At 41.0% G+C, this 11,468-nt stretch overlaps 1 pseudogene; it reads left to right on the top strand.

Annotated features, from left to right (window-relative positions):
• The first annotated feature begins 1,078 nt into the window (after positions 1-1,078).
• On the top strand, positions 1,079-3,967 carry LOC149207812 (adenine/guanine permease AZG1 pseudogene; annotated as a pseudogene).
• The last annotated feature ends 7,501 nt before the right edge of the window (positions 3,968-11,468 follow it).

Below are 11,468 nucleotides of genomic sequence, written 5' to 3'. Positions count from 1 at the left end.
TGAATATGTATCAGGCATTATATTTTAATGAATAGAAATCATTTTCTGGGTATGTAATACTCTGTTCTCAGTCATTTTTTTTAAAGATTCCCTGTGCAAAAGACCCTGTCGAGAGAAGGAAACAGAGCATTGCCTCTGTGTGTTTAGTTTTTTCTGTTTTTGGGATTTTACCAGAAAAATCCCCAACAGTGGTATCAGAGCATTGTTCTGTTCTGCTCTGTTGAATTTTGTTCGGAATCATCAGAAATTCCCAACATTTTGTCTGATTGTATATGTTGTGGAAGTGCAAGTGGACACTATGTCCTTTTATATAAAGGCTCATACCTGCCCTTGATTGCTTGCGATGAATGTATCTCTACATAAAATCGAAGGAGCTTATTTGTAAAATATATAATCACAAAGGAATGAATACACATGCACTTGGCGTTACTGGAAGCAATCAAAATCAACCAATGTCGTATCGGTCACATGGTTTTGGGTCTTATCAAAATTGAGAAGTTGTCTTCCATTACACAGTGAGGTGAAACGACAATATATTAAAGACCGACTCAGACATATAATATTAAGTTTCCATTTTCTTTGAAGAGAAGTCTTCGCATTAAAAGTATTTTATTCTGACTACTGATAAATTAAATTCCAGGGAACGTATGAAAAACATTGCAGAGATGGCACAATTTATTCAGAATACATGTGAGCAAGTTCACAGGTAAGCAAGTTCCAATCTCTCGAAGAGTAGTCCTTGCAAGTTGTCAATTGTGGGGACCTGTAAATTTCTGTTATAAACAACGGATGCTTTCATTCATTAAATCTGCAAGCATGGTTGCGGCTCCTCGTCCTTTCTGGAAACGGTGGTCATATTCGTGTGCAGTACTTCAATTATTTGAAATTTCCTTTTAAACTCATGATTTTCCAGCCGCATACAAAAGGTTCATGATTTGTGAAGGCGTTGAAAACGTGAGGTCAGTTTATTTTATCAGCAGCTAACCATTTTACGAAGCTTCTGTGTTACAGCTTTCACTGGTTTAGTGAATATGTTGAACTGTATCGCAAGTTTATGGCAAAAATGGGAACATGCAGAGGCCAAACTGAACGATAGAATGAACGAGTGTAGGATCGGAAGGTACTTCAAACTTGAAGCTCGGAAGACATGCTTTACGAAAGAAGTTCGGGCTGGAACTGCTACTTTCCTTACCATGGCATATATTTTAGCAGTCAACGCGAGTATCTTGACTGACTCTGGGGGCACATGCACCGTTGCCGACTGCACAGAGGTATGCAATGTTCCTGCCGTCTCTCCCCTTGACTGCCATGGTACATTCAAGGGCTCCAAGGGAAATTCTCTTACTGAACTAAAGTTAGTGAACCCTGGACCTGACTGTAAGTTTCCTCCACTGAATCGAGGCTATGAACAATGCTTAGAACGTATTAGGAGAGACCTCATAGTGGCCACGGCTGTTTCGTCACTCACAGGATGTCTCATAATGGGAATCTTAGCAAACCTGCCCTTGGCACTTGCACCAGGAATGGGAGCTAACGCCTATTTCGCCTACAATGTTGTAGGGTTCCATGGCTCGGGGAATGTTTCGTATAAAAGTGCCCTTGCTGCTGTCTTTGTAGAGGGCTTTCTGTTTTTCATCATTTCAGCTCTTGGTTTGAGAACAAAGCTAGCAAAGATGATACCGAGACCCGTTCGCTTGTCATCTGCAGCAGGGATCGGACTGTTTCTTGCCTTCATAGGCCTTCAATCCGACCAAGGGATTGGTCTCGTGGGTTTAAGCCCTTCAACGCTTCTCACAACCTCTGCATGTCCCAGCATATATAAGAGCCAGGTAGTGATGAAAATGGATCTTGGTGTAAGCCCAAAATCCATTTTCATGTAAAAGTCTCGAGCTTGGGCCTGTGGGTCATGGGCCCACAAGTCTCGACGGAAGCGTTCTAAAACTTTTAAAACATAGATCTTCATTAAGCCATAAAAAAATACAATCCTTCTGGCGCTCAAGGAACAATATATGGGTTTTCTTTCGATGAATACGCCTTACCAAAATGATTTTCCAGTCATGTCACCACACCACGCTTCCGCTGCGATCAAACTGTGTAGGATTGTCTCCTTAGAGAAACACCGATCAATAGCGTCCCATGGTAGAAACTTCACCATGCACAAAATCTGTGCCACGTAGATCCCAAATACAGTCGGCCATCCAGCGTTCAAACCATAGCAATCTATGATAGCCAGTTCAATATATGGATAAATGCTGGCAATGAAGCTTCCACGTGAAGGATGTTTGATCAAAAACCTGGACAGTCATCGGTGATTACTATAATCCCGAGCCTTTCAAAACCAGAAACGCTTCACGTGCACTTTACTGAATAGCAAGGTCCACAATCTTTTTGTTTTGTTTTGCAAAAATGTCTGGACCTCCTACGGCGACTTCTGCTTCAACTCCAGGTTAGATCTAGCAATAAATCTAGCATTCGACCCAGGTCTCCCAGCTTCAATGCGCCAACGTAGATCCACAAGTCAGCAATTTCTTAGAGACAATGGCACTATGACAGAAATCAACACAATGCAAAATTCACAAATTCGTACACAACATACACTAGAACATGCTTTTATTTCTTATGCAAAACAGTTACATACTAAGGCCTTCCAGCCTTAGAAATGAGCTCACGCTCGACTACATTTTCCTCACTCAGGTTTTCCTCACCAACAGATATATCACCCCCTATCACATTATATTTATATAAGACGCATTAGATAGGAAGGATCGATCAGATCCTCTCCTTATCTTTTTCCAACGAAATCTCTCCAAAAAGCGTGCATGTTTGTTAACAATAGGAAGTCTATCGAGACATATCCGCTTTAAATCCACTTTAAATCTGTTTTTCTGCTTTAAAACAGACTTTCCTCTGTTTTGCTCCCGTGGCCCACGTTCGCTTGCTTTGGATTCCTCCCTTTGTACAAGGGTGCTAAATGCTCCTGCATCAGGTAGCCCCTGTTAGAACAGCGAACCAAACCCTAGTACTAATCCCAGGTGTAGCTGCTTCTGCTGAGATACTCTGTACCAGCCATCGCATGGAAAGCCCCATGTTGTGGCTAGGAATAGTGGGTTTCGTTATCATAAGTTATTGTCTGATGAAGGAAATAAAAGGAGCCATGATTTATGGGATTCTATTCGTGACCTTGGTGTCCTGGATTAGAGGTACTCAGGTGACCTATTTCCCATACACTCCCCAAGGAAACCAGTCATTCGAATACTTTAAGAAGATCGCAGATGTTCATACAATTGAAAGCACTGCAGGAGCGTTCAGCTTCTCAGATTTTAGAAAAACTCTCTGGGTTGCTCTTGGTATATTTCTCTACATTGATTTGCTGGATGCAACTGGAACGCTATATTCCATGGCGAAGTTTGCAGGATTTGTGGATGAGAAAGGTGAGTTTGAAGGCCAATATTTTTCATACATGAGCGATGCGGCCGCCATTGTTGTTGGGTCAGCTCTTGGGACGTCTCTTGTGACTGTGTTTATAGAGTCCTCAACTGGTATTCGGGAGGGAGGTTGAACCGGATTGACAACAGTGAGTGTCGGATTTTATTTCTTTTTGTCACTCTTTTTCACTCCACTTCTGGCAGTCATTCCACCTTGGGCCATTGGGCCTCCCCTCATTCTCGTGGGTGTGATGATGATGAAGGCGGTTATGGATATTGAGTGGGAGAACATGAAGGAAGTGATCCCTGCTTTCGTGACGATGGTGTCAATGCTTCTTACCTACTCCATTTCTTATGGATTGATTGCCGGCATTGGGACTTACATCGTTCTCCATTCTTGGGACTTGGTTGTATATGGGCTAAGACATCTCAGGAAATATATCGTTCTCCATTCGTGGGACCTGGTTGTATGTGGGCTAACACATCTCAGGAAATATATGGAAAATTCACATAAAGATATCTGTTGGTGTACATCCACTTAGACTAGCTGTGTTGGTGTACATGCACCTAGATTAGCTCCAATTAACTTATTGCTTGCATCTGGCTCATGTACACATTAACATAAGATAAAGCACACTTAGCTTTAGTTATTGCATGTACAACTAAGCTTAACTTAGTTGCTTTTATGTATTTATTCTAAAACTAATATTGAAGAATCCATTTTCATTATTTTCTCAATTCTTTCTCGCTTCCTTCCTTCTCTTGCAAGCTTGTTTATTGTTTTGCAGATCTAGATCTGTGTATCTCAAAAATCTTACATGGTATCAGAGCACAGGGATTTGTAATCAGTGCACAAGCAATTTTATTTGCAGGTTCAAAAGATTGAAGCAACAACAAAGAATGGAGTCTAAATTGGAGTTTCCACAATCGGCAATTCTCACTCCATATAATTATTTCGAATGGAAGCCAAAGATTCAACTTCATCTCAGAAGTAGAGGCTTATTTCGAATAACCATGGAAACAGAAGTTGAACCAACATCGGCAATGGAGAAAACAAGATATTTCAATCGCATGGACGAGGCCTTCGGCATCCTATGTTTATCTATTTCTCCGGAACTGCTATTTCATGTTGAATCATGTTCAACTAAGTATGGAAAATTTTGGAAGGATTGTTTGGAAAACAGGATGAAATGCAAGGTCACATTCTCGAAAATGAGTTAAACTCGTTAGTTCCGAGAAACTTTGATAACATTCAAGATTTTTTCACAAGGTATAAAGCCTTGTTGGTTCAGCTGAAAGGATGCGGGATCGACAAATCCAAGCAAGAAAAGCAGTTGATTCTTTCCATTTTATCAAAACTTGGTCCAGAGTATGCAGTATTCATCTCTACATTCCACACAGTCAGATCTGCAACTGGTGCAGCTTGGAAGATGCCCTCACTGGATTCTTTTATTCAGTCTTTGATGCATGAGCAAGATAAGCTCATCAAAATGGGCACACTTAAAAATTTCAAAGCACATGCACTTATTGTGCATGCAAAAGGAAAGGCAAATTCCAAAGACCATCAGAAAGGAAAAGGGAAGAAGGATCCTGATCCAAGAAAGGGAGGACATCCCAAACCCCCTGATGGATCATCTGGCTCAAAGGAAAGGAAAGGAACGAAAGGGCAATCAATGTGCAATTATTGCCACCGTGGTTTTCATCCTGAATCTACATGCATGAAGAAGACTATAGATCTTATGGCGCAGACACTCCAGCAACACAATCTTGGAGACCACATTCCTGAGAATGCTAAGAAGAAGTTTGGAGAGAAAGCACCAGATCCAAGAGGTAACGGGCATGCTTTGATTGCTCTTCATTCTGCACCACAAGAATGGATCATCGATTCAGGAGCTTCACATCATATGGCTTCTTCAAAGGAATCCTTTTCTTCTCTACATGCATACTCAGGTCCTCCCATTCTCATGGGGGATAATTCTGCAGTTGCAGCAACTGGACAAGGAAGATTGCAATTCGAAGATGGAAGTTTTGAAAATGTCTTGCATATTCCAAGGCTTTCTGTGAATATTCTCTCAGTGTATCAGATGACACACACATGAAGCGGAAGGAAAGTGGAATTTACCCCAGATTCCGTGAGCATTTATGACATGCAAACCAATTTGAAGATTGCATCTGGCAAGGTAAATGATCAATCTCGTCTGTATACATTTTCTGATTTTGTTCCTCAATCAGATTCTATTTTGCTACTTACGCATGCAAATGAAGAAAGTAGGATTTGGCACGAGAGATTTGGGAACTTGAATTTCAGATATATGCAACAGCTTAGTAAGCAAGGGATGGTCAAAGGATTGCCAACCATTGAATTTTCAGATGGTGTTTGTAATGGACGTGCTCTTGGAAAGCATCCACAAGAAAAATTCGAGAAGGGGCATGCATGGAGAGCCTCTTCACCTTTGGAACTTGTACACAGTGATCTCATGGGTCCATTTCCGGTGCTTTCAATGAGCAAAGCAAGATATGTGTTGTCATTTATAGATGATTACACGAGATTAACTTGGGTTTACTTCTTGAAACTCAAGTCTGAAGTTTTTCAACATCTAAAGATTCTCAAAGCGCATGCGGAAAACAAGTCTGGAAAACGCATCAAAATACTCCGCACAGATAATGGGACGGAATATGTCAACAAATATATCAAGAATCTTTGTGATGAAGCAGGCATACAGTTGCAGCATACAGTTCCTTACACTCCACAGCAAAATGGCGTGGCTAAAAGGAAAAATCGATCTTTGAAAGAGATGGATAATTGCATGTTGCATGCAAGATCTCTTCCGTCGAAATTGTGGGTCGAAGCTATTAATTGTACCTCATACATCCAGAACAGATCTCCTCATAAATATGTTACTGGAAAAGCACCTTTTGAGGCTTGGACTGGCATGCAACCTGAAGTTAGTCATTTCCGCATTTTTGGATCTCGAGCATGGGCCCGCATTCCTCCAGAGAAGAGAAAGGCTTTGGAGCCTCAAAGCAAAGCATGCATGTTTTTTGGATATTCTGATGAAGTCAAAGGGTACAGATTGCTTGATATCCACACTGAAGAGCTCTTTATTGAAAGGAGTGTAAAGTTTGACGAAGATATTTCGCATGCACCAGTAGATGAACTTGTTACCAAATTTTCATCACCACTCATTGATGAGTATGCAGATGAAACTTCAGCCCATCATTCTGATGAATATGCGTCTTTTCCTATGACCTCTGTTAGACCACCAGTTGTTGAACATCAAGATCATACTTCTGCATGTAGTTTGGAAGATTCTCGACCACCTTCAACACACAAATGGCGCAGCATGAGTGATATCCTTGATGATCCTGCCTCTATCCCTCTGTTTGAGGAAGATCCGCAAGCACTCTTAGCTATGGAGCCATCCATGCCCATGCATGCTTATATGATGCATGGATCTGATCCACAAAATTATGCAGAAGCAAATGGGCATCCTGAATGGGAAGCCGCCATGGATGAGGAATATAACTCTCTCATTAAGAACCAGACTTGGGATTTGGTTCCGCTACCTTCAAATCGCAAACTTGTGAGATGCAAGTGGGTTTACCAGACCAAGAAAGCATCAAATGGCCAAGTTAGTCGATATAAGGCACGATTGGTAGCAAAAGGTTTTCAGCAAGTACATGGTGTTGGCTATGATGAGACTTTTGCTCCAGTGGCAAAAATGGATTCCATTCAGCTAGCTCTCTCCATTGCAGCAGCAAGAGGATGGGAGGTGCATCAAATGGATGTGAATAATGCCTTTCTTCATGGTGATCTCGAGGAGGAAATCTACATGGAGCAGCCACCGGGATACATGCAGAATTCATCTCTGGTATGCAAACTAAAGAAGTCTCTCTATGGCCTCAAGCAGGAACCTAGAGCATGGTATGCAAAGATGGATTCTTATTTGTTATCTCAAAATTTTGCACACTGCAAATCTGATTCCAATGTTTATTTTCTGAAGAAAATTGACTCCTTGTTGATCATAGTACTCTACGTAGATGATCTTTTGATAACGGGTAGTTCAGCTTCTGTCATTACTAACATCAAAACTGCATTGCATAAGCGGTTTTCTATGACAGACATGGGCTTGCTAAATTTCTTCCTTGGACTAGAGATCCATCAGCGTGATTCTGGCATTACCATTTCTCAACCAAAATATGCCAGAGATATTTTGGCACGATTTCACATCAGTGACTGCAAGCCAGCAGCCACACCTTTCTTATTAGGGATAAAGCTTGAGAATGGCAAAGACACACCATTGGTTGATTGCACATTGTATCGCCAACTTGTGGGAAGTCTTCTTTATCTCACTCACTCCCATCCTGATCTCTCCTATGCTGTCGGAGCAGTTTCCAGATACATGCAGGAGCCACATGAGCTACACTGGAATGCTGCAAAGCGCATCCTTTGATATGTCCAGGGGAGAATCACCTATGGGATTCATTATGCAGCCAATTGTTCTTTGAATCTCATCGGGTTCACAGATTCAGACTGGGCTGGCGACACCATTTATTGCAAGTCTACTTCCGGTTATGTACTTATTTTGGGATCTGGCCCAATTTGTTGGTCAAGTAAGAAGCAGGCTGCCATTGCTTTATCATCAGCAGAGGCCGAGTATAGAGGAGCAGTCAATGCCACTATTAAGGTAATTTGGCTACAACATTTCCTATCTGAGCTTGGGATTAGTGTCCATCATCCATCTGTCATCTGGTGCGATAATCAAAGTACGCTAAAGTTTTGCAGAGATCCAGTGCAGCGGCAGCGTACCAAACACATCGAGATCCACATGCACTTCATTAGAGAACTCATTCATGATGGGATCATCGATCTTCAGTACTGTCCTAGTTCCGAGCAGATTGCTGACATCTTCACCAAGACTTTCACTGAGCAGAAGTTTCGATTCCTGCGAAATCATCTCGGGGTGAAGGACACGACTGCCTAGCAGTTGTCTTTTCTCTACTTTTGCATTATATTTTGAGGGGGGGTTTTCTTCCCATTGGGATTTCCATCTTTCCTCCTTTTTATGCATTGTATATGGGTACCTAAAATGGCCGTGTTGCCGGGACTCATTCATTTTGCATCACACTCACCTAAGTTATGCTTAAGGGGGGGTGTTGGTGTACATGCACTTAGACTAGCTGTGTTGGTGTACATGCACATAGATTAGCTCCAGTTAACTTATTGCTTGCATGTGGCACATGTACACATTAACATAAGATAAAGCACACTTAGCTTTAGTTAGCTTTAGTTATTGCATGTACAACTAAGCTTAACTTAGTTGCTTTTATGTATTTATTCTAAAACTAATATTGAAGAATCAATTTTCATTCTTTTCTCAATTCTTGCTCGCTTCCTTCCTTCTCTTGCAAGCTTGTTTATTGTTTTTCAGATCTAGATTTTTGTATCTCAAAAATATTACAATATCTCCAGCTCTCCCACTCAGTTGGCCGATATGGTTTGATGTAAGACAATTCCCAAGTTTGATTGCAGACAATGGAATGCCCCTTTTCCTGACCTAGTTTAACTAGTTTGTACTTATAATAGCTTCTTTTTTTTATGTGAAAGCATCGACCATGTTTCTTCATAGTATGTTGGCTTTATTAATAAAAAAGACAGCACAGTTCTTAAACATTTTCTTATCGGATATAATAACTTTTGGATACTTATTCGATTAAAACGCTCTGGTTGTGTCTGTTCCTTTTACGCCATTCGCAGCGAACACGGACTAAAATTGAAGTCATAATTTATTTTTCATTTAAAAAAACACTTGCTTCTATTATGGAAAAGAAAGTACATATTTTGGTGAGAAAAAGTTTCAATCGCCAAAGATGTGTTCAAACCAAACATCATCTTTTTGCTTACACAAATCTTCACATAGAAAAAACGGAGAAAATACATTTAATGGGACCATAACATTTGTGAATTAGAGGACACGGTGAGAAAACTGCCCTAAGCCCAACACAGTCTAAAAACAGAATTTGCTTCAGACAGAGAACCCTGCACTCAAAGACCCGTGTTATAATGGAATGGAATCTTCTGTGTCAAAGAGTGAGAGCATAATTGCTAGAAGATGATGTGATTCGAAGCAAAGCAACAACCCAATTTTGATAATCGATCTGCTTCACTATTTTGAGATCGATAGATGTGCAAAATGGGAAGATGAAGAAAACCCACTGAAAGATCTCTGATTCGAGATTTCCAAGTCTTGAGAGTAGGAGAATTTAGGGAACCTTTGTGGTTAGCCCAGTCAATAACAGATTTAGAGTCACCAAAGACAAAGAGAGACCAGATGTCAAGCTAGTGGGCACAATGGAGGACCCCCCATAGTGCAAGAAGTTCAGCTCGAGTATTAGATCCCAAGCCACAGTGCCAATAAAACCTATAAAAGAGGTCAGGGTTGATATGAATGACCATTCCACATCCGCAGGAGTTAAAAGAGGATGCACCCTTGAAAAAACCTATTCGATAAGAGGAGCAAAGGTCTCTAGGAGGGAGGCAAAGAGTCAATGGAGGGCAAGGGAACCAAAAATTCAAAGTAATATGAGAGGATACTACAACAGGTTCTCCAAATGTTCGGTGGAACATGGTCGAAGATGAAGGCATTTCTAGACTTCCAGATGCCCCAGATGATGAAGAAGGCTAGTGAATGATGTGACTCGTGTTATTGAATTTAGGCTTCTGTGATCCATATCAAGTTGAGAGAAGATTCTTTGGCGAAAATCACATTAGGATTCTTTTGTCGACGCATTTCAAATGAGCTAGTGTGGTTCATCATCAGGACAAGTTGAATGAACAAATCTCGCTTTGCATATTAAATAGATAAAGCAGAACATAGCCATTGTCAATATAGTCGTTACCTAGTCAAGAGATTTAGCTGTTGGATGTTCTGCTCTATCTATTTAATATGCAAAGCGAGATTTGTTCATTCAACTTGTTCTGACGATGAACCACACTAGTTGGTTTGAAACGCGTCGAAAAAAGAATCCTAATGTGATTTTCGCCAAAGAATCTTCTCTCAACGTGACTCGTGTTCCAGAGACCACCGACCAAGACAAGTGATAATGTCTGGACCTTCCCAGGCAGCAGGGTATCTCATCATGTGGAGGACCCCATTCCAAACAGAAGAGGCAAAGGGGAAGAGAATGAAGAGGTGAAATATGTCCTCTTCAGATGAGAGGTAGTCACTACATCGACCCGGACCCTGGAAACCCTTCTTGTATAAAATGTTCCTCGTGAAAATGTGGTTATGGGAAACAAGCGAGGAGAAGCATTTCAATTTTAAGGGAAAATTCCATTTCCAAACCCTCACCAACCAAGGGTAAACTGGCATTTGTCTCGTGAGCTTGGATATTAAATTGTATGCTTCCTTGACAATAACCCTCCCCTACTGTGAGCCACCAAACCAAATCAACCTGTCTACTTTTGGAAGGAGGACTATCCTAGACAGTTTTAGATTGGTTATGTAATTCTGCCATTCTAGTAACAGCACCTCCAGAAGTTCACACTGTAGATCCTCTTTCCAATGAGTATAGAAAGGAGTTGATAGGGCCACATTTGTTAAATATTTGATCACAAATAAACCCATGTTATTTAGGCAGATGATGAGATCAAGTGATAGGATATGAGAGCCAATCAAGCCTAAGAGTGAGTCAAGGCCTATTGCAGGAGTGGAGCTGGAACCAACTGCCCACCTAAGATTACCAAAAAAACAGTGTTTTGTCGATAGAAGGCTTTTCCAAGAATAGGAGATGTGTGAGGGATCCGGAGCACCATTACACAACCATCGAATAAATTCTGTGTTCTACATATATTTATCACCAATTACTTGTTTCCAAAGTCCTTTGCTGGAAACTGCTCGCCAAATTTTTTTAAGAGGAGAGCCATATTGAAAGTAGCCATGTCTTTACTCCCCCAACCACCAAGGGCAATAGGATTATTGATGAAGTCAATGCTAGCCAAATGGATTTTCCTTTCTCTGTTTGTACCATCATATAGAATGT

The sequence above is a fragment of the Pinus tabuliformis genome, chromosome 1_2 (genome assembly GCF_031772625.1).
Source record: "Pinus tabuliformis cultivar Carrire ecotype Pingquan chromosome 1_2, CPIR1, whole genome shotgun sequence".
NCBI classification, from domain to species: domain Eukaryota; kingdom Viridiplantae; phylum Streptophyta; class Pinopsida; order Pinales; family Pinaceae; genus Pinus; species Pinus tabuliformis.
The sequence above is the reverse complement of the archived record's forward strand: the minus strand, read 5'-3'. Positions and strand labels throughout refer to the sequence as shown.